At 41.6% G+C, this 17,283-nt stretch overlaps 1 protein-coding gene across 4 annotated transcripts in view; it reads left to right on the top strand.

Moving 5' to 3' along the window:
• Positions 1 to 17,283, top strand: part of LOC106603298 (neuronal PAS domain-containing protein 2) — a 93,493-nt gene that overhangs the window by 17,357 nt on the left and 58,853 nt on the right. For all 4 annotated transcript variants that reach the window (XM_014196792.3, XM_014196796.3, XM_014196799.3 and 1 more), the window contains exon 2: positions 1,166 to 7,391. The gene's annotated coding sequence lies outside the window, so the exon portion shown is untranslated. The remainder of the gene's footprint in view (positions 1 to 1,165; positions 7,392 to 17,283) is intronic.

The raw sequence follows: 17,283 nt of genomic DNA on the forward strand, positions 1-17,283 counted from the left end.
CTGCTGAACACGTGTATGTGACCAATAACATTTGATTTGATGCACAATGAGTGTTTGATCCATGTGGACTTCAGCGAGAATTACTCCTGCTATCAAGGCACAAGGTGAGACCCAGATGCAGACACAGGAGGCAGATGGTTGGAGTCTTACAATGTTTAATAATACAAAGGGGGTAGGCAAGAGAATGGTCATGGACAGGCAAAAAGGTCAAAACCAGATTAGAGTCCAAGAGGTACAGAGTGGCAAACAGGCTCATGGTCAAGGCAGGCAGAATGGTCAGGCAGGCGGGTACAGAGTCCAGAAACATGCAAGGGTCAAAACCGGGAGGACTAGAAAAAGGAGAATAGCAAAAGGAGTACGGGAAAAAGACACTGGTTGACCTGACTAAACATACAAGACGAACTGGCACAGAGAGACAGGAAACACAGGGATAAATACACTGGGGAAAATAAGTGACACCTGGAGGGGGTGGAGACAATCACAGGAACAGGTGAAACAGATCAGGGTGTGACACCTGCAAATACTCTATGGAAGTCCAGTCTGTTCATTTTGGAGGTTCGCATCAGCAGGCGACCATCCATACTGGAGTATTATATGCAGGAGCACAGCCTTCACCCGTTGCCTTCTGCTCCATCTCCCCATTGAGAAGGCATGACCTGCCAGCAATCTGGGCACACCTTGATCCAGTTCTGGAGATGGTTAAGGACAGGTACCCAGAAGTTAATCAGCTGCATTTCTTCAGCAACTGGCCAGCAAGCCAAAATAAAACAGAAGGGAAACTTCTTCCTCTTTTCGACTGAACCATTCAAGCGAGGCTTCCATGACATAAGCTAGAATTTCTTCGAGGCCAGCCATGGCAAAGGGGACCCTGAATAGATCAGCCCACAGGCTAGTGCGCCCAGGAGAAGACATTCCAGATACTGGGGCACTGTTCAACAACTTAAAGTCTGCATCAGTAGAGCTCTTCTTTGTCAGCGAGAACAGTGTTGACACAAAGGTGCAGGAAACACTTGAGGTAGGTGTGTGTGCATACACACAAACCCAGAGCTGCTTTTTTGCATGTCAATTTTTTTACTGCAAGAAGGAGATCTTGTCTAGATGCTGTGTGAGTAGGGGAATGTTTTCAAAGCTTTTCTAATCTTAGTATATTGTAATCCCTTCCCAGGTAACCCATCTAACTGCATCAAGTGATAAGATTCCTCAAGTACCGAGACATAACCTGTCTGCCAAAGAAATGAGGGGGTCATGGAGTATCCCTGCTTTCAGTTAAAAGAAGCAACTAAGATCAACTGTAGAAGCTGCTGAGGCTCCAAGATCAACTCTAGGAGCTGCTGAGGCTCCAAGATCTGTGGACAGAGGAACTCTGCCTAGAAGGCCAGCATCCCGGAGTTGCCTCTTCACTGTTGACGTTGCGACTGGTATTTTGCGGGTACTATGTAATGATGCTTCCATTTGAGAACTTGTGAGGTGTCTGTTTCTCAAACTAGACACTCTAATGTACTTGTCCTCTTGCTCAGTTGTGCACTGGGGCCTCCCACTCCTCTTTCTATTCTGGTTAGAGACAGTTTGCGCTGTTCTGTGAAGGGAGTAGTACACATTGTTGTACGACATCTTCAGTTTCTTGGCAATTTCTCACATGGAATAGCCTTCATTTCTCAGAACAAGAATAGACTGACGAGTTTCAGAAGAAAGTCTTTGTTTCTAGCCATTTTGAGCCTGTAATCGAACCCACAAATGCTGATGCTCCAGATACTAAACTAGTCTAGCTTATTTAATCAGGACAACAGTTTTCAGCTGTGCCAGCATAATTGCAAAAGGGTTTTCTAATGATCAATTAGCCTTTTAAATGATAAACTTGGATTAGCTAACACAACGTGCCATTGGAACACAGGAGTGATGGTTGCTGATAATGGGCCTCTGTACGCCTACGTAGATATTCCATAAAAAAATGCCTTTTCCAGCTACAATAGTCATTTACAACATTAACAATGTCTATATTGTATTTCTGATCAATTTGATGTTATTTTATTGGACAAAAACGTGCTTTTCTTTAAAAAACAAGGACATTTCTAAGTGACCCCAAACTTTTGAACGGTAGTGCACATGCATCATTAACACTTTCAGATAGGGTGGAAATATCCCATGGTCCGTGTGTGAACAATCTACCTATATTTATTAGGATTTAAGTGCCTGAGCTTGACCAATATGTTTTTCTGATACAAAACAAATGAAAAATCTTTTTTTTTTACCAAAAGTTATTTGGTCCAAAAGTAACCATTGTAGGAATGACCCAGTTAGCTTCCTAGCAAGATAACGTTCATTGATCTTGCCTCATCAATAGCCTGTTTTAATAACAGAAAACCAAATAACTGTTTACTTCAATTTCAACATTTTAAAATCATAGTTGGTTAGCTGTTTTTTCCACTGAAAAACTATCGAACTTACCTCTTCATTTTTGTCAGCCATCGTACACCTTTCACCGTCCCCTCTCATTTCCATGGTAAAAAAAAATCTGGTTAGAGAACAGTCAAGCCGTGATTGGTCCAAAAACCTGACCAATTGCGTTTCAGTAGACTGCTACAGGCTATGTTCATTGGCTCGAATGTCCCCGTATAAAATTATAGTAAGCATTTGCGAGAGCTAAAGGGATTTTGGAGAGCAAAGTGGAAAATTGATGTGGGCTGGAGAAAAGACACCAGTGTGGTGAAGCAGCGTATTTTTGAGAGTTTACAAAACTTAGTCCACTCTGTTCATAACAGATTCTAGGCTTGGGAACAGAAAACTGTATTGAGATCAAATGTTTCATCGATGAGAAAATTTGCAGAATGTCGGCCAAAATCGATCTCATTCCATCTTCTCCCACTGCCGGCCACTGGGCTACCTCTCAATGCCATATTTGGTATTGTAAAGAATGGCGCCGAAGGAGATGGCTGCCGTTTTACAATCGCGTAACCAGTTGTGCTATTGTGTAATTTTTATGCGTTATTTTTAACTAATTTTGTACATAATGTTTCTGCCACCGTGTCTTATGATCGGAAAGAGCTTCTAGATATCAGGACAGCGATTACTCACCCCGTGCTGGAGGAATACTTTTTCTTCAACGAGTCGGATGGGAAGAATTTACTTCAGACGCCCGACAAGGCCCTCATCCCCGTCATTCGTAGGAGATGGAGGTATCAGAGACGAAGGTCCAGGTGCCTTGTTCGGATTCGTTGCCGAGAGGGTAATCTACCTTTACCATCGGTCCTATTAGCCAACGTACAATCAATCGATAATAAAATAGACGAACTATGATAACGTATATCCTACCAACGGGACATTAAAAAATGTAATATCTTATGTTCCCCCGAGTCGACGAACGATGACATGAATAACATATAGCTGTTGGGTTTTAAGTTTTTTCGTGCAGGATAGAACAGCGGCCTCTGGTAAGACAAGGGGTGGCGGTCTATGTATATTTGTAAACAACAGCTGGTGCACGAAGGAAGTCTCAAGGTTTTGCTCGCCTGAGGGAGTGTGATCTACAGCTTATCATGAGATACTCTATTTACCAAGAGATTTTTCATCTGTATTTTTTTGTAGCTGTCTATATACCACCACAAACCGATGCTGGCACTAAGACCGCACTCAATGAGCAGTATACGTCCATAAGCAAACAGGAAAGAACTCTAGACCACCTTTACTCCACACACAGAGACACGTACAAAGCTCTCCCTCACCCTCCATTTGGCAAATCTGACCATAATTATATCCTCCTGATTCCTGCTTACAAGCAAAAACGAAAGCAGGAAGCACCAGTGACTCAGTCAATAAGAAAGTGCTCAGATGAAGCAGATGCTAAGCTACAGGACTGTTTTGTTAGCACAGACTGGAATATGTTCCGGGATTCTTCCGATGGCATTGAGGAGTACACCACATCAGTCACTGGCTTCATCAATAAATGCATCGATGACGTGGTCCCCACAGTGACCGTATATACATACCAGAAGCCATGGATTACAGGCAACATCCGCACTGAGCTAAAGGGTAGAGCTGCCGCTTTCAAGGAGCTGGACTCTAACCCGGAAGCTTATAAGAAATCCTGCTATGCCCTCCGATGAACCATCAAACAGGCAAAGCGTCAATACAGGACTTAGATTGAATCATACTACACCGGCTTTGACGCTCATTTTCAACCTGTCCCTGACTGAGTCTGTAATACCAACATGTTTCAAGCAGATCACCATTGTCCCTGTGCCAAAGAACACTAAGGTAACCTGCCTAAATGACTATCGACCCGTAGCACTCACGTCTGTAGCCATGAATTGCTTTGAAAGGCTGGTTATGGCTCACATCAACATCATTATCCCAGAAACCCTAGACCCGCTCCGATTTGCGTACCGCCCCAATAGATCCAACACTGCCCTGGACAAAATGAACACCTATGTGAGAATGCTATTCATCGACTACAGCTCAGCGTTCATCACCACAGTGCCCTCAAAGCCCATCACTAAGCTAAGGACCATGGGACTAAACGCCTCCCTCTGCAACTGGATCCTGAACTTCCTGACGGGCCGCCCCCAGGTGGTAAGGGTAACAACACATCCGCCATGCTGACCCTCAACACGGGGCCCCTCAGGGGTGCGTGCTCAGTCCCCTCCTGTACTCCCTGTTCACTCATGACTGCATGGCCAGGCACGACTCCAACACCATCATCAAGTTTCCGATGACACAACAGTGGTAGGCCTGATCACCAACAACGAGGAGACAGCCTATAGGGAGGAGGTCAGAAACCTGGCCCATGTGGTGCCAGGACAACAACCTCTCCCTCAACGCGAGCAAGACAAATGAGATGATTGTGTACTACAGGAAAAGGAGGACCAAGCACGCCCCCATTCTCATCGATGGGGCTGCAGTGGAGCAGATTGAGAGCTTCAAGTTCCTTGGTGTCCACATCACCAACAAGTTATCATGGTTCAAACACAGTAACAGCCGTGAAGAGGGCACACCAAAGCTTAATCCCCCTCAGGAGACTGAAAAGATTTGGCATGGGTCCTCAGATCCTCAAAAGGTTCTACAGCTGCACCATCGAGAGCATCCTGACTGATTGCATCACTGTCTGGTATGGCAACTGCTCGGCCTCCGACCGCAAGGTACTACAGAGGGTAGTGCTTACGGCCCAGTACATCACTGGGGCCAATCTTCATGCCATCCAGGACATCTATACCAGGGGGTGTCAAAGGAAGGCCCTATAAATTGTCAAAGACTCCAGCCACCCTCGTCATAGACTGTTCTCTGTGCTACCGCACGGCAAGCAGTACCGGAGCACCAAGTCTAGGTCCAAAAGGCTTCTTAACAGCTTCTACCCCCAAGCCATAAGACAGCTGATCAAATGGCTACGCAGACCCCTCTTTTACGCTGGTGCTACTCTCTGTTCATTATCTATTCATCGTCACTTTAACTCTACCTACATGTACATATTACCTCGACTAACCGGTGCCCCCACACATTGACTCTGTACCGGTACACCCTGTATATAGCGTCGCTATTGTTATTTTACTTCTGCTGTTTAATTATTTGTTACTTTTACTTTCTATTTTTTACCTAACACTTCTTTTTTTTTATATAAAGCACTGTTGGTTAAGGGCTTGTAAGTAGGCATTTCACTATAAGGTGAATATACCTGTTGTATTCGGCAGATGTGGCAAATAACATTTGATTAGATTTAGAAATTCAGCTGTTAATGTGTTTTCTACCTGTGAATGTACATTTTGACATCATGATGTCGTGGATTTTAGACATTTTAATATTTCAGTGATTTAGATAATGTGAAGGTCTCATAGCGTTTCTAAATCATTCTAAATACAAAAGTCATACGTATTTTCAATCATGTAATTGCACTAAGTTGGGTTTGATACTGTGTGGCCTTTATCTGTCCTATATAGAGACCGTAAAAAGTCCTGGATGACCCAGTTTCAGCCCACCTGTTTAATCCAACTATAGTGGGCTACTTTGAACTCTGGCATAGTAGGCTATTTGCGCCATATGCCAATAGGCCAATGGTAAGGCTTAATAGTTATTGACATAAAAAGCAAAGAAGTCTGTCAGGGTAGTGACGCAATATCACTGTCCATGCAGTGATGGGAGCAAGTAGTAATAGCCCTTCATTTGATTAATTAATGGTTGTTGTGTAACCAAGTTGCTGAACACACGTCATACGACTTGGTCCTGACACCAAAAAGGCCGTGCACATGATGCATGTTGCATAAATTGGAAACTGTTGCCAAAGTCGGAACCTGGGAAATGTGGTTCTTGCCCTGCAGCAGCAGATTACCTCGGTTGATAGCCTAGTACGAATTAATTGTCTGATGCCGCGTTCGAGTGCTAATCGGAACTAGGAACCTCCGACATTCCCGATTTACTAACGTTTATTGAATGTGCCGTGTTCAATAGCAAATCGTTCATTTCCGAGTATCCTAGTTCCGATTTAACACGTGAACGAATATATAGTGAATGGCCGTGTTCGAGAGCATCAAAACGACTGCAGGCAACTGCCGACGGACTGATCTACAAATCATCTTGCATCATAAATAAAAAATAATTACCCATTGTAGATCAGTCAGTCACAATTTACCCATGATTCATTTCGGGTTTGATCCTTTCGAATACGGCCAATGTCGTCTATAATTTTACGCGATGACATTAGCGGGCTACGTTTCTATGGCAATGAGGGGATTCGATTATCTGGCCCGGGTTACCCCGGTTGGAGGAGTTTATTTCGGGTGAAAAGTGATTGCATACGTTTTGGAACCAGCCAGGTAACCCCTTCAAAACCCACAGCAATATCGGCTCAAAACACAAGTGAGGTAGCCTTGGCTAGATTACGCACGTGGTGTAATGTACAATTATGTGTTTTCACACGCAAAAGTTATTGCTTTTGATAAAAACGCTTTTTCTGCCTTCCCAATGAAAACTAGTTTGAACATTTGAAAATATATTTGATGGAAAAGAGATGTATATTTCTGGACGATGCACCATGCTGCTTTATTGACAAGTTGATTAGGCTAATGCTCGATTTGAGAACGCCGCTCCTCCCTCATTGAAACTGAGTATCACTTGCGGTGCTGGGTGCTTCCCTCCCCAACTGTAGCGAATCCGGATACAACGCGCTTGATTTGGTCACACCCTTTATCTCCTTTTAAGGTGCGACGAAGGCTGATGATGTAAATTGTGAGGTGTGTGGGTTGGAAAATGAAAACCAGCACAGAGAACACTTCGATGTCTTGCCCACAGAAATGGTGCCAGTTACATAACACTATTGCATGGTAGGAATAGCAGTGTAAAAGCCGTTTTGTATTTCACGGATGCGCCTTTCATATTGGAATCGTCCCCTCGTTACTGCTTTACATGAGGTAAGTTCATGCATGACTTTTAGTCACTTACAGCAAGTTCAAGCGTAACCTACATTTAGTGGAGTGAGTGACATCTGGCTACGCGTAATCGAACGTTGAAGTTCCACTGATATGTCTGTGAATAATAGTCTACCGGTATGTTGCGTATACATGTTTAGTAGCTTAGGCCTGCCTATTGTTTTATGTTTCTCTCTTGAGCCTATAATGGTTTTATATTCGTGCGTTTGTCCGAAAGGAACTTCCAGGTGATTTCATTATTTCTATAAGATTACCTAATTTGACAGGCTACTAGACCAAGTGATGTATATATATTTTTTTCATCCAATATTTAGGAATGATAAAAGACTGCACGTTTTAGATCTGTTGATTGTTGAATAGCCTATAGCCTACTTTGAAATACAGTAAGTGCTATCCTATGCTATCTGAGACAGACCATGGTCCAGGAAATTATAGTTTTGGTCCTATATCAAGTTTCTTTATTCTGAAAGGATGTCAGTGAGCACACAGTCAGCAGAGCAGGCCTAACAAAAATCTAAGTTATGTAGGTTAATCACTAAAATAGAAATTTGCTCTTATGTAACTCATGACTCAAGAAGAAGCATGAGCCGATTGCAGTGACGTCATGCCCCAGATTTATTTATTAAAAGGAAAACTATCTAACCCTTGCTGCGCAGCAACGAAAGCTGTTCAACCTTATGCAGGGCTTTGATTGCGTGGTATGATTGATGATAATTGGGCCTCTCCTCAATTTCTTGAATATCAGACTATCTGAAATAGTACAGCCTTAGTTCAGATAAGGCAACCTTAGGAAACGATGTCCTATATTTTTCTATAAGATAAATGAAAGTAGGCTACAATAGAGCAGAGCAGAATATGATAGAATACTTTATTATCCCCTGAGGATGTTATTTTGTACAGGTTAGACTACACAATCAACTCAGCAGGAGGTACAGTTACAGTCACATTGGCCTACATAGGACAGACAGTGTCACACAATACAAAGCAGAGGTAACAGTACATCAGACAAAAATATGCTCTTCAGATCATTTCAGTCAGTTTTGTAAAATAATACTTGTAAAATGTATTTTTGTGACTGGTATATGCCCTTGCTTCAAAAAATGAATATTCAAACCATTTGAAACATTGGCCTAATTCAGTCTGTATCCCTTTCGGCTGCATGGATATGGATAGTACTCCTTCAATCAAACCACATTCAATTTATGATGGCAAAAGGTTTGTGGTCATCGTTTCATTACTGTAACACACTGCAATGATGTGAACCATTATTTTAAAGTCATTAAATATTCAAGTTTCCATTTGCCTTGATTATGTTCGCTCTAAGCTGCTCGCGGGTGCAGGACTGCCGCGCAGAATAAATATCAGGCCGCACAGAGAAGCAGAACATTGAACTTCAACTTTCTAGTTTTCCCCTTTAGTTAACACTATCAATGTTTCCCTCTACTGGGGGAATTGCCAATATTAGCCACTTTCACTGCAACATACCGTAACAAAACAAACTATGCAAGACTAGTATGCAAAACTAACTATGCAAGAGATTTTCTTGTACAGTAGGCGGAACACACCGGAGTAAGATTATTTTGCAGTGACAGGCACAACTCAGCCCGTACTCTACAGACCAGTGTGGCAAAACCAATCAGAGCTTCAGTATCTCTATATGCAAATAGACTATTGCCATATATGGATCTGTGCCATTTAGTTTGAACTGGACTGTGTTTACACCATGAGTGGTCACGAGTAGATGTGCATTGCATGTAGCCACGTGTGCACATTTGTTCATATTCTTTGCTAGTAAGTGAGTTATTAACCAGTTATAGCTAATTTCTAGTCAGCAATGCGGGAGTAGTTGTTTCCTACAAGAGCACAAAGCGTGTGCCTTTCTAGCCATCTTTGAAAAGTGAGTCAGGTAAAGATAATTATTTCTGTCTTAAGGGGCGGTGTTGTATTTTGAGACAGGCTTGACTAAGCTAAGTAGCCAATAGGCAGAGGATAGCATAATTTGTCTGATTCTCTGTAATAATGGTATGGGAATAATAATTAACTTTATTTGTAAAGTGGTTTCTTGCATCAAACAACACAGTTTCAGTCAACTTCTTGTCTGAAGCACAAGTGGTTAATGTCAAACCCTGCATATTCTTTCCAACATTTCACGGAATGTAGGCCTACATTTAACACCACACATTGGCTGCTACTGTAGGCTGAATGATAGAACAAGTATTTCCATGTTAAAATGTTATGGGGTGCATTTTCTCCATTGTTTTTGATGGTAGACCACTCTGATAGGCCTACATTATGATCAAATATCCATAGCAGCCTACTTGGCCACTGTTATAACTGTACTGTAACTTAAAGCGGATAGAGCCTCAGTGTTCATAGTAAATGCGCCTAAAATTGCACAGAATTGTCACAACGTTCAAGTTTGCGCTCTGCAGACCTGACATTTGCTCAGTGGCAAAAAAATATTTTGACGGAACATGGATTGTTATCCTATGTTTTACTCATGTTAATCCGGTCTGTGATGTGGGTGGTTCCATGTGGTCAGGCTTGTGGAAGCCACAGTTAGGTGAGGTAAAGTAACGGTGGTGAGGTAAGGGTGTTTTACTGAACCAACCTGCTTGAGCTAGACTTTTAACGCAAGAGATACGCTGTCTGCCCTCAACTGTCTCCCATCTCATTTTTCTCACTCATCTGCACATTTCTATCTACCGGTATCTGTTTCTCCCTGTATTTCACGCTCTTACCATACAATTCCTTTATTTTTATGGATACCACTGCCCTTTCGCTCTGACTGTTTGGCTTAACTATGAGGTCTTCCTAGCAAAGCTGTGTCATGGCAGTAGTATAGAGGGTCAGTTCAAGCCCTGGTTATAAAGGTTGAAAATGAACAACAAGCCTTAATTTGAGTTTATAGCTAAAGTAGATGCAGCAAGCTCTGTTAAGGAGGTGATGCTATAACCTTTGCTTTCACATACCTCATTGACATTCTTTTATTTTATTGGAAGTGCGTTCAGAGAGGAAGTGGGGTCTCTGACCCCTCCTTATAATGTAGAGGGTTTTCACGTTTCTTTGCCTGAAAAAATGCTGGTGAAATCCATCAATTTTTGACAGCACCCCATTTGATTTGAACAAAACCTTCCATACATGCATGTATTTGCCCATTGTAGAGTGTTCAGAAAGTGACTTTTTGGACCTGAATGCCAAAACATTCAAGAGATAAAGGTCCTCAAAGTAGATATATTTTGCATACCCCACCATACCGTGAGACAACCATGTCTTCATCACTGGAAAATATCATTGTCATCATGTCATTTAGAAACTTACAAACAGGGTTGTCAAGCTATTTGATAATTTATTTAAAAGACAAATGTACATTATTGACATTGTCAATTATCTAAAATATTTTTTTTTCAAGAAATTAACAAATAGTTTGACAACCCTATTGGTAAGCTTTTAAATTAAATCAAACTGAACCGTTTATCTTTTCCTGTGATGAAGACATGGATGTCTCATTGTATGGTAGGGTATTCAAATGGGTCAACTCTGAGCACCTTTATCTCCTGAATGTTTTGGCATTCAGGAAAAAAAGTAACTTTCTGACCACTTCTTCCATGGGCAAACCTGTATGGAAAGTTTTGTTTCAATTAAAAGCAATGCTGTCAAAAAGGGATTGAATTCAAATGGATTTACCCTGCTGTGTGAACGTTAGGTAACTGATGACATGTACGCCTCTGATGTTACAGAGCCTGCTGGAGGGAAAGTAGGTTACTGGGCCATGTCCTGCAAGCTTAGACTGAACACTAGTCAGAATATTGCTGGAGCTGCGTTGTGTGACTGGCCATCCACAAATGGAGCAGGTCCATGCAATAGGAAAGACATCTTTGCTTGTGCTCTGTCCCTTTAAGAAAGACAGTCGGCTCTCCTCAAAGCTTTGGTGAAGGTTCAACTCATGTTGCTTCATTTCAACTGCACAAAATATAGATGAAACATGACTACAGGTTTATTTTTTAGGAGTCTGGAGATGAGTTTTCCCTTGAGCAGTGAGGATCGCACCGCACCATTTTCTATTTCCATGGTTTACCTGAGAATGCTTCTTTCTGTACTCTCTCAATGAAACTGAGAGTGTCTGTATCGCAAAAGTTTTTTTGTTCAACTGCTATTATTGTGTTATTAGGTGTCTTTGTTAAAGAGAAACAACAAGCTTACCAGTGTGCTGGAGTTTTTCTTTTTAAAGGCAGTTTTATATCAAAGAAAATGTTCATTTTGTGAATTGACCTGTTAGCATTGTGAAACACAGTTGAACTCCTCTGTCACGGTGCATTCTGGGAAATCAGTGAGGATTTAGCCTACTGCATGTGAATATAGAGCTCTCTGTCTCTCGTTCTGTATGCCAATATTCTATTCACCAGACAATATTCTATTCACTGACTCAGCCTCTATCTGACCTCTGAGTTTGGGGTCACAAGGTCTCTACTTAAGGTTCAGCAGCTAGGCACCAGATATCTAAACCATCTTACAGTGACCTACATCAGTGGCTCTAATTAGGCAGTGCATTCTACTCGGCAGCAACTCAGGACAGAATCCAATCAAACCTGTACTGCTTTGCAGAGAAATAGCAGAGCTCCAAGTGTAAGGTTATGAAACACATTCAGAGAATGATTCAGACTTGATTCAATCAGAAAGACACAGGTCAGACAGAGACTGTGCCCTGACCTTTTATGTCATGGACAGGTCAGGGAGAAATCCCAGTCTGAGAGCCAATCCAAAGAAAAGGATCTAACTCCAAAGCTACGATGGTTTGATTTGGGGGTGCCTGGTATCTGTAGTCCTCAACTGTCTAGTCAGTTTGTATGGCAACAGGAGGTTTGGAAGATAAGATGGAGCCGGGGTTAGCATAGCGGGGTTAGCATAGCTCTAGTAACTGATGTAAAATAATAAAGGCAGTCACCCTGGCAGTGCACAACTGTTATACAGCAAGCATCTATTTGCGGGCCCCTTCTTCAGTTGTGTTGTGTCACCTTGTGTTTGTGCTATGTTTTTTTGGGACACCGAAAATGTCATGTCACATGAGTGTCAGCTGCACTGTGTCACATTAAATATCAACATAATAATGCCTCCCATCACCAACATCATGCATTTGATGGTTATTTTCCTGTCTCTTATGTCCTCAGGCAGTGACTGATAATACAGTGAACAAACACTTGTTTCCTGGGAAGTCGTTGTTGTAGCAAAGAGGATATTTATTTCATTCATTTTTGAAGGGGATCCCTAAGCCCTTCTTTTGGAACATAATTGGAATGGATGTAAGAGCAGTAATTAACACTTCACTACTGTAATGAAGTGACAGTCAAGTTTAATGCATCTGCCAACAGGATTAGAATATGACTGACTCATAACCAGTCATACAAATTATATTCTTGTGATTTTGGTGTCCCCTGCTGGGATAGGTTGAGGATACAACTATTGATCAGTTAAATAATTAGGTCAGAGGTGTTAACACATCTGGAATACATTATTTATTTATCATTCCCATCACTCCTTTTTTGAAAATGAAGTTTAACAAAGATGAGATCAAGTGCTGCCAATTCCCCCAGTTGAATAGGCCTGACAGGCATGACACGGCACAATCGGATCGTGCTATGGATTTGACATTTGAGTCATTTAGAGCGACTCACAGCGACAATTAGGGTTAAGTGCCTTGCTCAAGGGCACATCAACAGATTATTCACCTAGGTGGCTTGGGGACTCGAACCAGCAAACTTTCGGTTACTATCCCAACGCTCTTAACTGCTAGGCTACCTGCCTAGTACAGCTTAGTGCTTGTCATATAAGCAAAAAATAGGCATTTCTGCTATCAGATAACCCATATTCATTTAACCGATTTAACCTATGGTGGAAATACAGTTATGCAAATCTAGAGGTAGAAAGGCCTGACATGATGACCTAAATATGTCAGGTAGCTTGTGGTTCAGTATGTCATTAGGCACAGAATCCTGGTGATCCTGTGTGCTGTAGTAGTACTGTAACATTCCTTGGTGTACTTGGCGGTGGCTTCATATGCCCAGTGGAACTATGTTGCACATGACTCTTGAGAGTATGTCTGGTATTCATGTCACCCTCTTTAACCTTCTAACTGTGACAGACAAAATGTTCAGCTCGCGTTATACAACTGACAGTACAGACGTCATTAGCCTCTCTGCTGATGTCGCTCATCTCTGGGCCACAGCACACTGTCTTTGTACTTACTAGCTACAGGCAGAGACCTACTAGGGGCATGATTAAAGACACTAAATTGCTTTTTCATTTTATGTTCCTTTCTTCCAGTTGTTCAAATGATATTAATGTGTTGTGTGTCATGTAGCTTCAGTGGATCCATTGAAATTAGTTAGCAGAAATGGCATGCGTACTAATTTCCAAAGGCATGCGTACTTACTGAATGTGAAACATTTACTAAGATAACATTTCCAAGGATTTTCCCCCTGCAGTGTTCATTTCTACCACTCCAACATTACTACAAAATCTATGGCCTAAAAAACGTTAGCTGACATGGGCAAGATGATCTGGACATTTCTGACAAGTTATAAATAGCTCTCTAAGGTATGCAATGACTGACATGACAAGTGGAAAACTGATAATTCACTACCCAATTTTGAAATTGCACCTTGCATTCTACTATTACAACTTTCAAGAGTATTGCAAGTTGCCCCCGATCCCATGCCCCACAGTTGGGAACCACTGGCCTTGATGACCTGGAATCCCCAGACAGATGGTGATCAGTGCAGCTGGTTCACGGGATCATAGAATAAACCTCTTACATAATGAGTCTAGTTAACTGAGAGGTGAACATACTTCAATCTGGGTCTATTTTAATCCCCAACCGTGTGCCAGACAGGGATGCCTTGTAGAGGGTCTATTCTTATGGCTGGTTGTAATAATCCTGGCTGTTCAGGCTTTATCTAAGTCACCCAAGGCAAAAGGTCACAGTCAAGGATTGGGTGTGGCTACACTGGTGCTCTCAGAGGAAGACCGTTTGGTTTCAAAATATGAGCAGTCCCAGCCCTTGTGTGAATGACCTAGATGTAATTCAGATCTTGTGCTCAGTGTGTTGGTTGTGCGTCTATTACTGACGTAATCATTTGTTTGTGTTATGGAATACTACAAATGCACATTTGGCGCTTCTCCCTGAATGTTTATCAAATGAGCAAATGTCTAAATCACTGTACAGTAGAATATAGGTCTGACAACTCCCTAGTATGAACTAGAAAAAAGTATTTCCTCATGTTAATAACCCGTTTTAAATGATCAGGAAATTGTCAATTAAATTTTTACAAACCTTTACTCACATGTGGGTTCAAATGTCAAAGCTGTGTACATTTTGTAGTAGAATCTTAGGCAATATTTTGATTTAGGATATAGAGACGGTATGAAATTCTATTATTACAATGCTTAGAAGATGCTGTTGTTACACCTTAACACTCTACTCTTAACATTGCTTGTATTTTGGAGTTAATTTGTGGCGGCTTTTCCTTCCCAGAGTGTCTGTCATATTTTCCCGCACAAATGTGTTCTTTCTCTTACACGCCGCTGTGTACACATGTCAAGAGGGAGATATATGTGTGTGACTTGTTACCGTAAGTGTTTTTTGTTGTTGCTGAAAAGCAAACTAGAGGGAGTATAAGGTAGGGATGTCTCTGACAAAAAAAAGGATTGGTCGACCGAGAGTTGTCTGTTCTTTCGACCAATCGATCCTCACGCTGCAGCGCCTTACACTCCTGAAGTTGCCGGTAATAGGTGGTTGGCAACCTTTTCCTTTTGGAGTGCCAAGTTATCGTACCATTTCTACTGATCTGCGTGCCAGTTATCATTTTCATTTGCACATTTTCTTGGAAGAGTTTCATTTAATTTATAATAGTCTTCATATCTCTAAATCAATCTTATGTGGTTAATCAAAATTCTATCTAAATGAAAATGCTACATATCTAAAAGTAACTTTTCTTGCCATTGCCAATATGTAAATCTATCCCACATAAAGCCCCCCCCCCCCCCCAAAGAAATGTCAGCCTGCAGGTAAATATCCTATAAATCACATTGGCTCTGCATGGACTGTCTGCTGTAAGGAACTTGAAACATTGTATCAACTATTTTCTTGGTCTAGCCTGAAGATGCTAGTGCTAGCAAGTTTACAGACAGACAAACACAGCTGTAGGCTATTTGCTCAAGGGATAATTCTTATGCCTTTTCCACCGAATCAGAGCATGACATTTTTTCCCGCTTTCATGTTGTGGTTATTGAAAGGGAGAGAGCTGGAAAGATTTTTCAAATAGGCTACATTGAGGAACTATTGTCATTCTCAATGGACGTAAAAACGGACTTTGTTCGAAGAAAACACTACATTGAGAAGCTCCACAGTGATGGTGTTAAGAATCAGAAATAGTATCAGATCCCCAAATGGGCACATTTATAAGCTTACATTTGCGCACAGGCCAAGTAGCCTAGGCCTACTTCTATGCGTAGCCAGGTGCATGTCCTTACTCAAGATTGACAGAAGCGCTCCAAACTAAAGACAATTAATAAGTTGACAACTCATACATGGAATTAAATAAACCCCCCAAAATTCTCACAAGTGTAGCCTAGGTTGTGCACTCTGCAAACAACGTGTCCACTCAAGATTGACGACGGTAAGACTGTAATAATACTATGTTGAATGCTTTAATAGAAACGACCGTAACCAAACAAACATTGTAGATTAGAAATGATGGTAATTATTGGTACATGTACTACTGGTGAAACTGGTGTGCCATCCCCACGGCGTCCGCAATGGATTAGTCCACTCAAACAGGTGTAAATCAGACAGGTGTCTCATGTGCCGTAGGATCTTTTTTATATATTTGCCACTGCTCAACCACAAAAAATCTTTGTCGACTAACCAACAGCCTATCGACTAAACAGTTGACCAGTCGAGTAAATGGGGTCAGCCCTAGTATAAGGAGCTGTGTTAGAGAGAGACTGCTCCTAAAAATCTACTTCTTGTTTTGACAATGTCCAATGTCAGAAACATTTATTCTAGTATCAGAATTTACTACACAGGGTAGGATTTGTAGTTAGGATAATTCTGGTGATAAAGCATGTCACGGAATGAAGGGTACCATAACGGTTTTCTGTGGGTTGGGTTTATTTTAATCCTGCCCACATCTGACAGCACCGAAGTAATCATCAATTTGGAGCACAATTTGGTTTGACATCCGATATCCCTATGTGGCTAGTTGGGGACGATAAGTAAATTACACAATGTACATGAGACAATATTTAAAAAAGGTCAATAGCTCTGAATTTCAATGACTAAACACTTCAATGACTAGAAATTCATATACAAATATTGAAAGCATTTAATGAGTCAACTAAAATATGTGCAACATTAAAATATTGTCCCATTTACATTGTTTAATTTATGGACGGTTCCTAACTATACCCAGAGTGAGGCTACCCAAAGTCAAACCAACTTTGCCATGGTCACACACCAGCCGGCTGAAGCTAACTGGCTAAATAATTTGTCTAACTCTTCCCACCTGCGAACACCCACAACAAACCACAACCGCGAAACCATCTTATGTTTGAATTCAGTCATGGCCACTAGCATTTCTTAATGAACCAGAGGAAGTGGCGATGTCAGAGGAAGGCCCTAAAAACTGTCAACAACTCCAGCCACCCAAGTCAGACTGTTCTCTCTGCTACCTCACAGAACAGCTTCTACCCCCAAGCCATAAGACTGCTGAACAGTCATCAAATGGCTACTCAGAAAATTTACATTGACCACCTTTATTATTTATTCATTTATCTTAATTGTTTTGCACTGACTTTCTTACACTGGCTCTGTGCA

This window comes from Salmo salar, chromosome 04, assembly GCF_965601325.2.
Source record: "Salmo salar chromosome 04, fSalSal1, whole genome shotgun sequence".
NCBI classification, from domain to species: Eukaryota; Metazoa; Chordata; class Actinopteri; order Salmoniformes; family Salmonidae; genus Salmo; species Salmo salar.